General features: G+C 35.2%; 1 long non-coding RNA gene across 7 annotated transcripts in view; it reads right to left on the bottom strand.

The window, feature by feature from the left end:
- Positions 1 to 782: 782 nt before the first annotated feature.
- Positions 783 to 17419, bottom strand: part of LOC103909450 (uncharacterized) — a 54331-nt gene continuing 37694 nt past the window's right edge. For all 7 annotated transcript variants that reach the window (XR_012396717.1, XR_012396716.1, XR_012396712.1 and 4 more), the window contains one exon: positions 783 to 2789. This is a non-coding gene — a long non-coding RNA (uncharacterized lncRNA). The remainder of the gene's footprint in view (positions 2790 to 17419) is intronic.

Genomic DNA, 17419 nt, shown 5'->3' with positions numbered 1-17419 from the left:
GGGACTAGAGCAGTGATGGAGAGAAGGAGGAGGTGAGGTTTGCTCTTCTTGACTGCAGATGAACACGGAGGGATCCAGAGGAGGGGTGAGAGTTTTGGAAGACTCGGAGAGACTGCAGTGCTGCAGAAGCAGGGCGTTGCCTGTGAATATGAGGAGAGCGACGAATGCAAGACCATCAACAAATGAGGCCCTGTGGAGCAACTGAATGTAAAAGAGCAGATCAGACGAGAGGGATTTAAAGAGAGAGAGAGAGAGAAGCTGCATTAACACTTCAGAGCTGCTGTGAAAAGACTGGAACTGACATCTTTAAGTCACCAATTTAATTGCTTATTGATGATTTACGCTGACCTGTTTCACCTTTGTGGAATCAGTAACTCATTTGAATGGCACAGGGTGCATGTGTTAAAGAAATATGAAGCAATTACAAAATTATTAGCATTTTAATAAATAAAGAATATAACCGAATTACACAAGAAAGTTTCATTTAAAAAATAATTAAAGAAAAAAATGACAATAACAAATTACAAAAATTTACGAAAATAAATTAAAAAGGAATAATAAAAAATTAGAATAATAAATTAATGAAGAGTAACAAATAGCAATACAAATAAATTAAAACAATAGATAGAACAAATACGTTGACACATATCCATGGAATTTTAAACAATAAATTAAAAAGTATAATCTCAACAAATAAATATATAAATAATAAAGAATAATAAATTACAAACAAATAATAATTTCTTAATTAATACAAATTGGATTAAAAAAAACTATTTTTTACAACTTTTTATTGATTTTTCTTATTTCAAATAATGCAGTTGAATATAAAATACAGACCATTAGCATAAAAGCAAACTAAAACAAAATAAATAACTACAAACAACAAATAAAATCATATAAATTGAGTAAGTAAACCAAGCCAAAGCACATACAAGGGAAAAAATAAATAAATGTAATCATTTTTTTAAAAAGGTTTGGGGGTTGCTAATATCAGCTTTAATTATTATTTTGTCTTGTTACATGTTTGCTAGCATTGAGGGAATGAAATTGAAATGAAATTTAAAAATCTCCTCATTTATCAAGATAAATTTCAATCCTTCCATGTAAAATATGGGAGAATTTTTTCAAAAACTGAAACTTGTCCTAACTCTGAGATCCACTCAAAAATTGGAGGTCTACCGGAAGATTTCAAGTTTTTAACAATCACCTGTCGGCCTAGCTAGCATGATACAGCTCTGTATCCACTGTGATTCAGCTTTATTCATGTGGCTTAAGGGACAGGGATTACCAAGGACACGCTTGGGCAAAAGTCATACGGGGTCTGCAATATCTTTACAAGGTATTCATGCACCTCTCTCCAAAAATGTTGGACTTCTGGGCATTACCATAATACATGAAATAGGTGACCTGCTTCTTCTTGGCATCGCCAGCATTCTGGATTGTTTTTAAAAACCTAACACACTCTTAGGAGTCCAGTAAAATCTATGTAAAACTTTAGGACGTAAAATTTTTAAACAAATGGTTTTAACATCTCTAGACATTATTTTTAAATTCCCAGCAAATTCCCCCAGCTCTTATCTTCAAATGTGCATCCCAAATCCTTTTCCCATGTCTTAAACTTTACAATTTTTACAAATTACAACTGGAAACTGTCTTATGAACACTTATTTCATACATTTATTGAAAATGGAAATAATTGAATTTTTTTTATTTTTTTACTTTACTAAACAATTTTGAAAATTGCGTTTATAAACCAAACTTTTGATCGTTAGGAAAAAGTCTGCGACAAAATTATAATAAATATAGGTTTTAAATAAGTTAAGAGTTTGCAAAAGCATTATCTTACTGGTCAGAATTAAGACATATACCTCAAAAAAATCTGGGTAAAGTTGAACACAAAAAGACAATTACCTTAACTGAATGTACAGTGCTTAGCTTATATTAAGTACACCCCTTACAAATCTCTCTTTTAAATTCATATTTCTAATAGGAGGCTGTACAATATGTGTATGTGTATGTACAAAATTTGTGCAGATTAGTCAGTATTGAAGCCAAATCTGGAGCTTATCTAACAAAATAACTTATGATAACTGTCCAAAAACCAGTACACCCAAATGTATATGTTAGAAAAAAAATATTAAATACAAATTTTAAATAGAGTAAAAATCAAGAAAAGCAAAAAAATAATAATAATAAAACATTTAGTTGAAAATTTTTAGGTACATTTTTTTTTTGCTATATTGTGCTTGAATTTAATTGTATTATCTTTCGATTTCTAAATATTTTTGGTGACTAAAGTATTAAATATATCTGTTTAATAAATCAGTTTTGTTTAAATGCACCAAAATATATTACCTATATTCACTGAGAAATGGAAAAAAATCTTCATTATCAAAATGTGCTGTACTCAATTATGCAAAACACTGTATTAACGCTGAGATATTATAATGACCAAAATGAAAAATAAAAAATTCTCAACTCTTAATTTATTTCAATTACTTGTCAATGCAGTATTGCTTCCTCACTATGCAGCATGAAACTGAAAAAGTTCCTGCAGATCTAGAGGCATTTTACCAGCACAAGGGAAACAGGAAGCATTGTGTATCTCAATTACTAATAGCAGCATTTAGAGTTTTGAATATTTAATGAGAAGAATCAGCAAAGTCCAGTGCAGAAACCTGCATTCATCAGATACCGCATGAGACGCTCAGAGCTTCAGCCGGCTCTTCAAAACTACAGCAAGTGTGAAAGGCATTCAGACGAGCAGCACAAAAGCTCATGTCTCCCTAGAGAGAAAGAAAAAGGCTCTGTGATACCAGCGTGCTTCTGATCTCAAAGCAGCACGGAGTGAATTAAACAGCAGGCAAACTGTGTGGGATGAAAGAGAAAGAGCTCCTGCTTAGACTCTATTTATACATCGTTATACTCCAGAACTCTGACGCTTCTCTTTGGTGATGCAATAGAGGCAGAGCAAACTGACTGAGAGGACACTAAAAACTTGCAGATAATAAACTTGCAAATAAATGAAAAGAAATAGTATAATGTTCTGCACTGTTCATTAGTCTAAACAGTAAAGTTGGTGAACTCATTTGCACAGACATTCAGATGTTTTTGCAAGTGTTGTCTGTGATTCATTTTTGTTCATGTTGGATCATCAGATTTTGAAAAGTACACACAGTTCATGGAGATTGATAAATTACCTGTTTACATTTTTTCACTTTTCAAAACATATTATTGATAATACAATTATAAAAAACAGTGTTTCAAATTATAGTCAAAATACAGCTAATTAGAAATGTAAAAATAATTATTTTTAGGAAATGTCTGTTCTTAGCTCAAAACTGACAACACAAATAACACATTTATTATATACGCAACTTTAAATAACTGAATAATTAAATGTTGTATGTTGTTTGGTCTAATTTATTATTATTATTATTATTGTTGTTGTTATTATTATTATTATTATTATTACAATAAAAACTGCTGAATTATTTCAACCCAGCTGTGGGTGTAATAGGGACTAACTCAACTGCTGGTAATTTTTTTTTAATTAAATTAATTTAAATAAAATTTAAATATTAATTAAATTTAACCTAATTTTTGGGTTAGTCCATATTTTACCCAATTTGGGTTTAAATAACCCAGCATTTCTTACAGTGTATATAATAAATAATATGAATAACAATATATAATTCATTAATTTCCTACAGCTTAGTCCCTTTACTCATTAGAGGTCGCCACAGCGGAATGAACCACCAACTTATCCAACATATGTTTTACTGGGAAATAATAATAATATATAATAAATTATGTAAAATTATAATAATATATAATAAATAATATATAATAAATTATGTAAATATTAAAATACATTGTTATAGTACTTGGTGTTTTGTGTTGATGAAAAGTGAGTGACTGGGTGTAATATAATATAATATAATATAATATAATATAATATAATATAATATAATATAATATAATATAATATAATATAATATAATATAATATAATATAATATAATATAATATAATTCCTTACATTTATATAGCACTTTTCTGGACACTCAAAGCGCTTTACACATTGGGGAGAATATTCTCATCCACCACCACCTGCATGATGTGACAGCAGTCATATTGCGCCAGAGAGGAGACAGAGTGATGAGGCCAGTTATGATATGTGGATCGTTAGGAAATGGACAGGGGCCAGTGTGGAAATTTGGCCAGGACGCCGGGGTTAAACCCCTACTCTTTTCGAAGGACATCCTGGGATTTTTACTGAGAGTCAGGATCTCGGTTTAAGATCTCATTCAAGATACAGCACTCACTGACTGATTCCCCTTCACTATACAGGGGCATTAGGACCCACATAGACCTCAAGGTTAAGCGCCCTCTGCTGGCCTCACTAACACCACTTCCGAAAGCAATCTTGCTTTCCCAAGTGGTCGCCCATCCAGGTACTGACCAAGCTTAGCCCTGCTTAGCTTCAATAGGCGACCATGTGAGAGTTGCAGAGACCTATAGCTGCTAGTTTACATAATAAAATATCAAATAAAATAATATAATGGTATATCTAATAATTAAAAAATATAACAACAGAATCACAATTATAATCATAACTATTATTAGTATAAAAGCTCTTAAATATCATTACTGTTTTACTGTTAGTATTTTTTACAAGTTTACTTTAGTCATGAGAATGATGAAAGAGCTTTCTAAGATCATTAAAAAGCTAAAGATTCAAAAGAGAAATAGAGAAAAGACCAAATAGAATCACGAATAAGGCATCAAATCTGGCAAAATAAAATTTCCAATAATGAAAACAGGCGTGTTTTTACTGTTTTTCTATTGTTTTTTACTCCGCATCAACAGAAATCATTTACCTCAACACCTATGTAACAGAACAACACAAACAACAACTCTTAATAATCAGCTAGTCAATACCACCTTCACCTCATCCCATCCTTTTCTCCTCTCCCTCCCTTTTCCACTCAGCAAAAATTCCTCCCCTTTCTTTGCATTCCTACACGACAACATGCCTTTCCCCCAAGGTCACTTCAAACCAGCTCACAGCCCGCGGACACCTCTATAACCAATGCTCTTAGGGCAGAAAAAAATGCAGTTATGTATTGAGAAACAATTTTGGAGATGAAGCCCGTATCTCCCGCTGCCTCAGCAAAATCCCTCGAGTCTGCAAGTCAGCATTTTTGAGTCGCGTGTTCTTGTGTTTGGCCGACAGAGGGCAGCATTAACTGCTGCTTAATGTAACAGAGCACCACCAAAACAAACAGGCGCTCGGATGAACAACACACAGGAAGGAAAGCAGCTCTGCAGTGCAGAAAAGAGGCTGCACCATTATCAATTACACCTCCATCTCACATCGGATATCAGTGAGCGGCCCTGCGGACGCAGCACATTTCCTCCAGCCCAGACCGGCCCAACCAGAGCCAAAAACTAGAGCCGCAGGCCACTCACTGGGCATTTCTGCAGTACCTCAGTTCACTTTATAATAGAAATATCTTTATTTAAAATGAATTTCAACATTATACCCTGGTTTCACGGACATGGCTTAAAGGGATAGTTCACCCACAAATTAAAATGTTCACACACCTTTCAGTGGTTCCAAACCTTTACAAATGTCTTTATTCTGTATAACATAAAAGGAGATATTTTGAATAAAGCTGAAAACCTGACACCACTGACATCCATGGTAAGAAAAGCAAATAATTTAGAAGTCAATGTGTACAGCTTTCTTTAAAATATCTTCTTTTGTGTTCGGCAGATAAAAGTCAAACAGGTTAAGTGAAGGGTGAGTAAATGATGCCAGAAGTGCTGTTTTGTTTCAAGATGCATAGTAAAAAATCATATGAAAGTCAATGGCTGCTGCTTTCCAACATTCTTCAAAATATTCTCTTTTGTGTTCAACAGAAGAAAAAAAAACTGTTTTAAATCAAGTGGAGTAATTCTTTTTTGGTTGAACTCTCTTAAAATCCCACAATTGCCTTAACAAAGACCTTTTTCTGGATTAAACTAAGCTCAATTGTGGAACTGAGCCTATACATGTTGGAATAGTGAGATTAAAGTCTCAATTGGGAGATTAAAAAGTACATTCACAGTTACTTTTTTGTCTAACGACTATTTAACTAGATGTCATAACATCCGGTCTCCCTCAGTTTTTCTCAGTCACTTTGGTACATTTCTCAGATCAGAATTGAAATTCTCTTCATTCTTCACATCATTGTGTCACTTGTGCTCATCAAAAAGCAGTTTCTCATTTATTTGAACAAGTTGCAAATGCTTTGGTTCATTGCATGCAAATGATCATGTACAACTCTCTGATGTTTCCTAATTCCTACATTATCAACTGCTTATGGCATGTTGATCAAAGAGCTTTATAATAGGTATCTGCATAGTCTCACACTTGTCATTCTGACTACTGACATGTTCATTGACTCCAATTTTTATTTTTTAGAGATGAACTAAAGATTTTAAGAAAAAGACTGGCTTTTGCTTTTGTTTGTACGCATTGTTTTGAGAAATGTACTTGCAGTTTTGCAAATTTTAATTCTGATCTAAAAAATGTACCAACCGACTGAGAAAATCTGCAATGTAAAATCCATCACCCATATTATTTACTGTAAATAAATGTCTTCAAAATTAACTAATATCAATCAAATTGCACAATCAGTTTCAACTTAGCTTATGACTTATTTTTTATATAGGAAAACAGGTTATTTAAAATACTATTACAGTTTTTTCTCAGTCGCTTTGATGCATTTCTCACAACACTATTTACATTTGCAAAACAGTTAATGCATTTCTCAAAGCAATTAGTCATTTGTGCACATCCTAGTAGCAGTTTCTCATTCTTTCCAACAAATTGCAGATGCTTTTGGTCATGCATCAACTGTTTTCATACAACTCTCTGCTATTTATAACATTATCATTTGCTTATGTCATGTCAGTCAAAATTAACTAAACTTGTAAATGCTGTATAGTCATTGCATATAAAACTAATAGTCCTCATCTCATTACTTGAGTCATTACATTAAAAAAATGTTGAACTAGTTGTCAAAATCTGTCAAGCAAATTTTATAAAAACCAATTTAAATCTTTATTTTCTTGAAAATGTCTTTAAAATTGAACAATTTGATGAATGATTTACAGACCTGTCTATGTTGTAGGCTAAGTTCCAATATGTACTGCAATATTGTGTACAGTTGTGCACAATTCTACCCAAAGGGAGTTTGTTTGTTGTAAATAAGGGTGTGTTTATTCTTTTTCCCAATGCTGTGAATAAATTAGAATTGCAAAGAGCATCTGCAGTAAAAATATAAAGCATACATATTCAGTGTCTTGTACTCAGATACCTCACTAAGCAGTGATGTCTAACTTTACTGTAGTTTTCAAATGGCTGTGGAAACAGTATATAGCGCTGTCTTGAGCATTTTCAGGAAGTGTCACCAAAATCAGACTTTTTGGCAATGGAAAAAATGTACAGAGTAAACTGTCATAATGAAAACATGAAAAAGCCATTTGACTATCTAGTTCATAAACAATGGTGTCAGGACTTTTCATTTTGATGATACTGACACTTTGATTGACATCAATACTTGCTTTTGAGGAATGAACTATCAATTTTGAGCATGTGACGCGCTTTTGCAGGTTATCAGCTAGGTTTTGCAGATTGTACTAATAGTTTTGAGAAATGCATTAACTGTTGTGCAGAAATGCACTGGTGTTGTGAGAAACGCACCAAAGCGACTGAGAAACACTGTAATATGGTAAACCGACATAAATTACTATTACAAATTAATAATAATAATGATGATGAAAGTGAATTGATTAAGTTGATTTGGAAAACAAACAGTTGATGGTAACCATTAATTTCTAATATAGATAGCAATATTATGGAAAACAATGGCAACCATCAGCTGCCCAATGTAATAATTTTTTTCATATGATTAATGTTGGGATGACAGATAAACAGTGTTCCACATAATTTCTTCATGTTGTCCTCATACAAATTAAGTTAGCTTTTCACAAAATTAAGTGGACTGAACATGAGACCACCAGCCTGAACCGTTGATGCGCAAGGCAGGATGGAAATTCTGACCCTAGATAGATAGATAGATAGATAGATAGATAGATAGATAGATAGATAGATAGATAGATAGATAGATAGATAGATAGATAGATAGATAGATAGATAGATAGATAGATAGATAGTCATGTTGAAGTGTTTCACTGTTTCAGCACGACTCATGTCTCATTAAATCATATTATATTTCTCTGTTTCTGTTTGTTCTCCAGCTGTGTGTTGTCGTGGGCTGGTCAGGGTTTCTGGGTGCGACTCAGGGCTGCAATGAGACAGGCTGTCTGCCCCTTTCTCCCATAAAACTAATCACATCCATATATCTCCCTCACCCCACGAGGTGAGACAGCATTGCATTACAGCTTTTGATTAAATATCAGATACTGCGCCTGCAGGAAGGAGACAGAGAATGTAAATATCTAAAGTCAGTCCGGTGGCATCTATAGAAAATTCAATCGTTGATTCAAATCTCATTTACACACTCAGAAAATACTGCAAAATATATATTTTAGAGTTTTTATTATTAGATAGAGGTAGACAAGAAAGGACACGGTGATGCTGCAGTTAAGAAAACAGTCCATTTGAGAGAGCATTTGAGAAACTCTTGGCACATTGAGCTCGCCTGTGTAAACATTCATTATCTAATTGGCCCTACCAGAAACAAAAGCAAATGACAGAGGGAAGTGGGGGAAACTGCCCGTTCTGTAACCTATTGTTAGATGCTGCTGCCAGGCTGAGAGTCTTTACAGTGCATACAGACGCAATGGGGATATACATATAAGGCCGGCTCTTTAACAATTACGAGACAGGCCAGCACAGCAGGGCTAAGCACAGTATAGTACAGCACAGCACAATATAATACATACAGAAAGTGCAACACAGCTCAATACAATCCAGGACATCATAAAACTGCAGCAGTATAGAAGAAGAAATGCAGTGCCATAAAACACAGCACAGTACAGTGGCCACAAAAGGGTTTAATAAGTTCTTTTGTTGCTCTTTTCTTAGGGTAAAAATAAGTGTGCCAAACCTAAGCAGCGGTGAACACCCATACAAAGCCAACTTGGCTGAGAAATGAATATGTAAATATATGAAACAATATACAGATAACAATAGAAACACAAACAAGTTTACAGAAGTTAGAAAGCAGAAGTTAGAAGAATGTAATGATTTATATACACTTTCTGTACAGCACAATGGTCAATGACTATTGTATTGTGCTACATAGATAAAGTAAACCCAGGCTCATTCTGAAGACGTACCCCATATACATTTGTGGAGAGTGCCAAATATGTCTTATGCTGCCTTCACACCAAACGTGGAAGAAGCGTCAAGTGCAAGTGATTTACATTTTAAGTCAATGCAAAGACGCGAATAGGCATCCTGCAGCGCGATACATGCAAATGAGGCGACACAAATGACACAATTCATGTGAATGAAGCTGCGTGAGCGTTTTGCATGATTGAGTTGATTGACGCACTTAACGCCCGTTTCGCACAAATCGCTCAAGTTAATCTATCAGGAGCTTTCTCTTGTAGGGGCGTGCTTATAATGTAGCGCCTGTTGTTGGTGTCCCGGGGGGAAATCCTACTGCCGACACCGGACAACGGTAGATCAAACTGGGCTTGGCTCAGTCGGAAGCACCATTGAAAGCTCCAAACAAATCGACGCTGTTTTCCAGCCTTCAAAAAGCACATAAACACAGTTATTCTCGCAATAAAATCCATGTTAGCCATTTAGCAACGAAGCTAGAGTCCATGCGAATCCACATCTATTGTGAAGTGAATTTGACGTGCGAATGAAGCGGATTTGATGCTCGAATGAAGCGAGTAAACTCAAAATGTTTACGCACCTATTTACACACGAATAGCCCAATTTATCCGGGTGTGCTGCATCTGATGTAAACACAGCATTAGAAGGTATGTTTTTTGCAGTTTTTGTTTTCGCGAATCTACCAGAGGCCGCTGTGTACTCTTTTTGAAATTGAAATTTCTCTCGTTAGTGCCATTCATGCCTACCCATCTAGGGTAAATCCCCTACACGCCGCTGTCGACTGACTGACAGACTTACTGCTTGACTATCAGACCAAAAGTGTTTTCAAAAGCACCGATTGAGCCATCCAAAGGAAGGTAATCGGTCAGCTGGTAAGTGTGAAAGGGAACAGCGTCAAACTACCCTGTAGCGTTCATTTTAAAGAATAAAACAATGTAATGTAAAATATGTACCTCTGGCTACATAATTTGCACTCTCCAGAAGGGGTACATTTTAAGAATGAGCCTATGTTGCGACAACTGTATGAGCAATGCAGAACTCAAGTCACATCATATTTATTTATGTTGTTAATTACATTAAAGAAGATAGCTTTACAGTATTAAACATAAAAACAGTGTCAGTATTGCTTTAAATTAAAATTACACTTTAATTTCCACTATAAAGCAGATTGTATGTTTATATTTTTAAATGGAGAGGATTTCTACATTTTAAAAGATGGCGTGCCAAAGCTACACCTATCCCTTATGTAATCACCATAGTCCAAATGAAATTCAAAGATGTTTACCAGCCTATGCAAATTCCTCTGAAGGATAGCTTTAAAAAGACTTTAAAAGTTCACATAATTTATTATGTCTGTTAATGTAAACAATTGATGAAGAAACTGCATGAATATCAGTATATTATATCTGTGAAACAGCATCTCTCAGATTTAAAATATTGTGATGTGTTTATTACCTGAAGAAAACTCTAGGATACAATCAAGGCATTGGAGGGAGTTCAGAAACTGCTTTTACTTAGCGGATAAAAATTCAGTGAAATTGTTTTGTAAAGGTATATATAAGTTTTTTATTTATTTTATTTTTTGAGCACCAAGATTATGCACTTAAGTAAGAAAATGCAAAAAAAAGCATAACATGATCTTATTTAACTCCATCTTTAAAAACATGGTGCATGTTCTAGCATCACAATGTAAAATACAGGTAAAATCTTATGCTGCATGTGGATTAGTTATCTTATAATTGAATTAGAGATCAAATCAGAGTATTGTTTTGGGCTGAATTCCAAAACTGCACAGGAGAAGTAGATTTATTTTTTAAATATATTAAGTATGCACTGCACACTCTTTATCTACCAGCATTGTAAATGTTTTTATATGCATTTATATGCATGCGGTGTAAGGCCAGGATTGATTGTTTTATTGTTTAGATGATCATCTGATTTAGCCTCCTATATAGTCTCTAAATGCATTGGACCCGCTACCGTTTAAAGGAAGATAGTGAAAGATTTATGAACCCCATTCTTCTTATTTTATTATGCCTTCATTTGTGGTTTACTAATAAGCTAAACAAATGAACTATATTGTATAATCAATAGTTTATCCCTTTGTTTAATATAATTATTTATTAATCTTATTAGTTTTACAAGCTATGACCGAGAGTTGGGTCCCTGCCAAATATATCAACTCTGACCGGCAGGGCAAGTATGCTTCATATCTTTGAACTTTTTCAAGTTGCTCTATTTTTGGGGTTATTTGATGCAAAATAAATAAAAACAGGGCCTCATATTGCAGTTACATTGAAAAGTAACAGTACCAACCCAGGTTCATCCTGAAAACGTACTGATATATACATTTCTGGAGATCACCAAATGTGTCCCAGGAGGTACATTTTTTGTAGTCTTTCTTTTTATGAATCCACAAGAAGCTGCTGTGTATGCTTTTTCAGATCTCAAATTCACCTGCTGTTTCACCACCCTCCTTCTTCCCTAAACCCCTCCAATAGTGTTTTCAAAAGCACTGATTGACCAACCCATGCCTTTACTAAAACCAACCGACAGTTTTAAAAAGCAATCCAAAAAAAGAAAAGACCTCGCCTGATTTTTACAACATTTTCAGATTTTACCACATTCTCACCTTGTTATTTACTTGTTTACTTTATTTTTTGGCTTCTGTTTTTTTCTTAACTGCTTTCTGAAACCGTTCTTCATCATGCTCAAACCATGTCGTCATGTTCAACATGGTCTCAAGTCCGCCAACGTACATGGCAGGCTAACTGGAAAAACTGACAACAGTGGGAAAGCCGTCCATGCGAAGGTAAGCGGGCATGCTGGTAAGCGCAAAAAGGAACCTCATATCGCCCCGTAGCATTCATTTTAAAGAGGAAATGCAGCTATATGTACTTCTGGCTCCAGAAATGTATATAGGGCTATGTTTTCAGAATGAACCAAAGTTGAACAGTACTGTGAACATGAGAAACATGTTCAGTTCTTTTTTGCCTTTTTATGGCATAGATTAATTTGAACTGATAGGTTATTGAATCAATACTGGAACCTCAACAGCTATGCTATTTATTTGATTTTACTTAAAAACTGAATATGATAATTAATATTAAAGGGCACATATAGTTTACCCCTTTTTTCATGATTTAATATTAATATTATGGTTCTTCTGAGTGTGCCAGTTTAGGTTCAGTTCAAATCACAGTTCAGATGTTTTTATTATAATGTGTTCAAAAGTGTCATGTTGGGGGCGTTTACACAGTTTGCTGTTTTAGGGGCGTGTTGCTTTACAGTTTCAGCTTCCCGCACAACGTAACAAGGGGGCGAAGCCAACAGCTCCCACGCTCTGTGTTTGCAACAGACAGGCTGACAGACAGAGAGAGAGAGGCTAAGCTAAGCTAGTATGAGCATTCAGTAGTACGACTAGGACACAGACCAAGCAGAGATAACAAAATCATTTCTGTCTTTGTATAGTCTTGGTGTAAAAGTGCCGAGCTTGTACACTGAGACTAATAACCACAAACACTGAATTAACTTTGACTGAGGCACAGAATGCCCCGCAGCACGGCACACCGGACACTCTCAGTGACGCGGCAGAAACATGAAGTTTCCCGAATCGTCCTTTAGTGATATCGCTTTGACTCACACGCTGAAAATGGCGGACATGTAACAAAAAACTGAGGATATGATAGTGACGCACGGATGTCAATAAATATTGGTGGGCAGGCGGACCGCTGTCCTACGTAAAGTTGCGGTCGGTCTGAAAACCGCTCCAATTGGTCCACCGTTTTTATGTTGTTAAACTGAAAAAAAAAAGGACTGTGTGTGTTTATATCACCCCAATATGACGGTCTATACACTATACTTACTCACATGTCTGTCCAAACAGCTTGAAAAGTAGATTTTTCACCATAGGTGCCCTTTAAAATTGACATGTAAGCTTACCTTCTAGTGGTAAAAATGGCAGATTTTGTGGCTCTATTATAAATAGCATAAACAACATTTTTATTTTATTATATGCAAATATCCTTTGATTGGTTTAAGTATATTTATTTATAATTTTACTAATGTTATTTTTAAATGGACATTGAAACACTGTATTTTTTAAAACTGATGTCTCATTAAGACTTTTGTCTTTGCAGAAATTGTCTTGCACTTTTGACTCATCAATGATAATGACAACCATCTGCTCTGGATATGGGCCGGATCCAAGATTATGTGAACTTTGAGATAAGGAGACTAACAAACTAACTTGAGTGTAGATGCCAGTGTCTTTTTTGGAAGTGTTGCTATCTCTAGTTGGCCTGATTAATGGAGCCTAACAATCCTTTAGAGAAGTTGGATTTCAAAGTTATGTGTTTTTGTTTTATGTGAATGCTATTGCAAAGAGATTCGTCTTTAGTCTAGATTTAAACTGAAAGTGTGTGTCTCTGCTTCTTGAACTGTGCGAAGTTTGCTGTTCCAGAATTTAGGCACTAGATATGATAAGGGATCTACCGCATATAGTAAATTTTGATATTCTAGACATAATCAATAATAAGGAGAAAAGTTTTAGCACTCAGAATTTAAATCTGAATTTTAGATTAATTTCTGACAGATAATGTGACATTGAAGATTAGTAATAATGTGCATTACAAATTTAGAGATGAGATGTTAGAGAAGAGGTGTGACTGTTTTCAGATCCCTGCTTTCAAAAGTATACATTTTCATTCATTCATTTATTTATCACCACAGCGGAATGAACCACCAACTATTTTAGCATATGTTTTACATGGCGGATGCCCTTCCAGCCACAACCCTGTACAAGTAACTCTCACCTTCAAACACACTCATACGGCCAATTTAGTTCATCCAATTCACTTATACGTCTTTAGACTTTGAGGGAAAGCCAAGCACTTGGAGGAAACCCACATGAAAATGGGGAGAACATGCAAACTCCACACAGAAATGACAACTGGTCCAACCAGGACTTGAACCAGTGACCTTCTTGCTGTAAGGCGGCAGTGCTAATAACTGAGCCACCATGCCGCCCTCCCTTAATGCTGCTGCTGCTTATAAATGGTCAAAACACATGATTTTTTGTTACAATGGTCTCATATAAATGCCACCTTAAAAAACAAAAATACAAAGCAAATATCTCAACAAATCTATCTTTTAGATCTGGACAACTAAGTACTACTTCTGCGTAATAAAACACCCAAAAGAACACATAGTCCCAATAGGAATAACTACTCTCAAGCCCAGCAATGGCAGCATGTGGCAGAATGTGATTACCAGCCTCGACGTCTCAGAGAAGCACATTCTCCCTCTCATTTATCATTGCTTTATTGCTGTCATTTGTTTTAGTCTGCTGGATAAAGTCAGGCCTTCCACAGTCCTATGACACGATGACTGATCAGTAGGCATGTGTTTAGCCACATAAACCGCAGTCATGTTTAGAGAAGCAATAAAAACTAGATGCAATCATAAACATGATTTAGACCGTTGCACATAAATCGCAAGGATAAGATAGACCCATGAGCACGAGCCTGCTGGTGCATGAAAGTGTGTGTGCATGCATGTTTCTTGGTATTTTGTTTTTTTTGCTGAAAGTCATCTTTTGTTGGCTAATCTAATCTATGAAGGGTAAACGGACTCCTTTCTGTCCCCTGAGAGACACAATTTGTTGACACAGACATCAGCGAAATCCTCTCACCTGATGAAGGACTCAAGTTTGGATTGGTCAGAGGATGATCACATGATGGAGGGCTCCACCCATAGGGCTAACTTTGGGTCAAAAATAACATATTAAAAACTCGTTTAGATTTGATGCATTAGTTGCAGCAGATTTGACAGAGACATTAACTGCTATTTTTCATTATCAATATGTGAAGTATGATTATTAGAAAAAGAGGAAGGGGAGTAGGGAAATGCATGAGGAAGCTGCTGATGCATTGCAGATAAACTGCGTATGCTGGGCAACCCCTCCCTTTCCAATCCACACACGCACACACACACACACACACACACATGGTTTCTGGATGACATCATCACATCACGTCCTCCAACCTGATGTGGGCTCATAAGGGAGATGTGACTCAGCTTAGAGAATCATGCCTGCGCTTGTCTCTGTAAGATCTGGCAACCCTAGAACAATCACAACCAATCTCTAACTCTCTCATTTGATAGCTAAAAAAGTACTAAAGTAATATGATGTGAATAAGAGAAACAAATATGACACTGAAGACTGGAGTAATCCTAGCTGAAAATTCCTATGAAATTTGAAACATTTAGGTAAACTCTTTACTGGAAGGGGTGTTCATAAGAAGTCATGAAAGCTTCATATGAATGTAAAGGAGAATGTATGTATGCTTATAACAACTGTCATAAGTTGTGATTTGCTCAGTTATGTCATTTTAAAAGCAAAGACAACCATTACCATTGACATTACCAAGACAACAAAACATTTTATAAACAAAGCTGTATATGTCATAAAGCCATTCTAAATATATGTCATTATTTTTTTACCAACTTCAACAACAGTGATACAAACTGAATCTGTCATTAAAAATTTATTACACTCATATTTAATATAATAGTTTCCACTAAACACGTGATCAGAAAATTATTCATGACACAGTAATAATGAACTCATGACAATCACGTTTATGACAGATTTATGACAAGTTATGTTGTTTTTGCTAAGTTATTTTGTCATGTTGTCATTACAAAATAAAGACGAGCTGTGATGTATTTGTTTATGTTAAGTTGTCGTAACTAACAATGTCTTGTTTGCATTTGTCTGGTGTAAACACAGCATTAGGAGGTATGTTTGTTTTTTTTTGCAGTTTTTGTTTCCGCGAATCCACCAGAGGCCGTTGTGTACGCTTTTTAAGATCTCAAATTTCTCTCTCGAGTGCCATTCGTGCCTGCTGTTCTCGCGTAAACACACCAAAGGGCGCTGTCAACTGACTGTTTGACTGACTGAATGACTGACTGACTGACTGATCGACTGACCCTCCTCCTTACCTAAACCCAATCAACAATTTTCAAAAGCAATCTAGAAAAAGGAAAGCCCTCGTCTGATTTTTACCATGTTTTCAGATTTTATTTAAAATTGTTATTTACTTGTTTATTTAATTTTTTTGGCTTCTGTTTTTGTCTTACCTGCTTTCTGATATATGAGTGTCACAACAAAGGGTCTAAATACGTACTGTAGGACCATAAGATATTTCAGTTTTTCTTTTTTAATAAATCTGCAAAAATGTCAACAACTGTTTTTTTTTTTTTTTTTTTTGGCAATATATGGTTCTGTGTGTACATTAATGAGGAAAAAATAACTTAAATGATTTAGCAAATGGCTGCCACACAACAAAGAGTTCAAAATGTAAGGGGGTCTAAATACTTTCCTTACCCACTGTATCTATTAAAAACATCGTAAAATCATCTCAAGACTGAAGGAATCAGTATTTTTCTCCTCTTCACTGATGTTTGGAGTCCTGCATTACTCTGCAGAGATAGTGGATTTGAGCTACTCATCCCTTGCAGGCGTTAGGTCAGAGAGTACGTTCAATAACACCCGAGGAAAACTGCAAATAGTCATTCACGCTCCTGAGGGTGAGCTAAACGAACACAGTTTCTCCTGTCATCATTTTAGCCCAATAAAAAGCCTCTCCTGAGACGTTTAAGCAAGCTTTCTGATCTAACAGCTCTGTTTGCCTTTGCGATGCCCACGTGTAGGATAGATTGAGTGAGAAAGAGAGAGAATTGAGCTGATGGTTTAGAATTTGTCTGTTAATAATGCCATCAGAATAATGACACCCTTATTTGCTTAGTTTAAAGGAGCAGTTTGCCTGTAAATTAAAACTTTGTCATCGTTGATTCAACCGCATGTTGCTAAAATCTGTTTTTTTTTTCTCTATATCAGACTTTTCCATTCAATGACAGATCGTCACTCAACAAAGTGCAATAAAAGTGGGCTTTGTAATATGAGTCGTGCCTTATACTCCACATCCTCTAGAGCCATGCAAGGACCAGACTGTCAAACTCTTTATTTTTTTCATTATTTGGAGGT

This window comes from Danio rerio, chromosome 21, assembly GCF_049306965.1.
Source record: "Danio rerio strain Tuebingen ecotype United States chromosome 21, GRCz12tu, whole genome shotgun sequence".
NCBI lineage: Eukaryota > Metazoa > Chordata > Actinopteri > Cypriniformes > Danionidae > Danio > Danio rerio.
The sequence above is the reverse complement of the archived record's forward strand: the minus strand, read 5'-3'. Positions and strand labels throughout refer to the sequence as shown.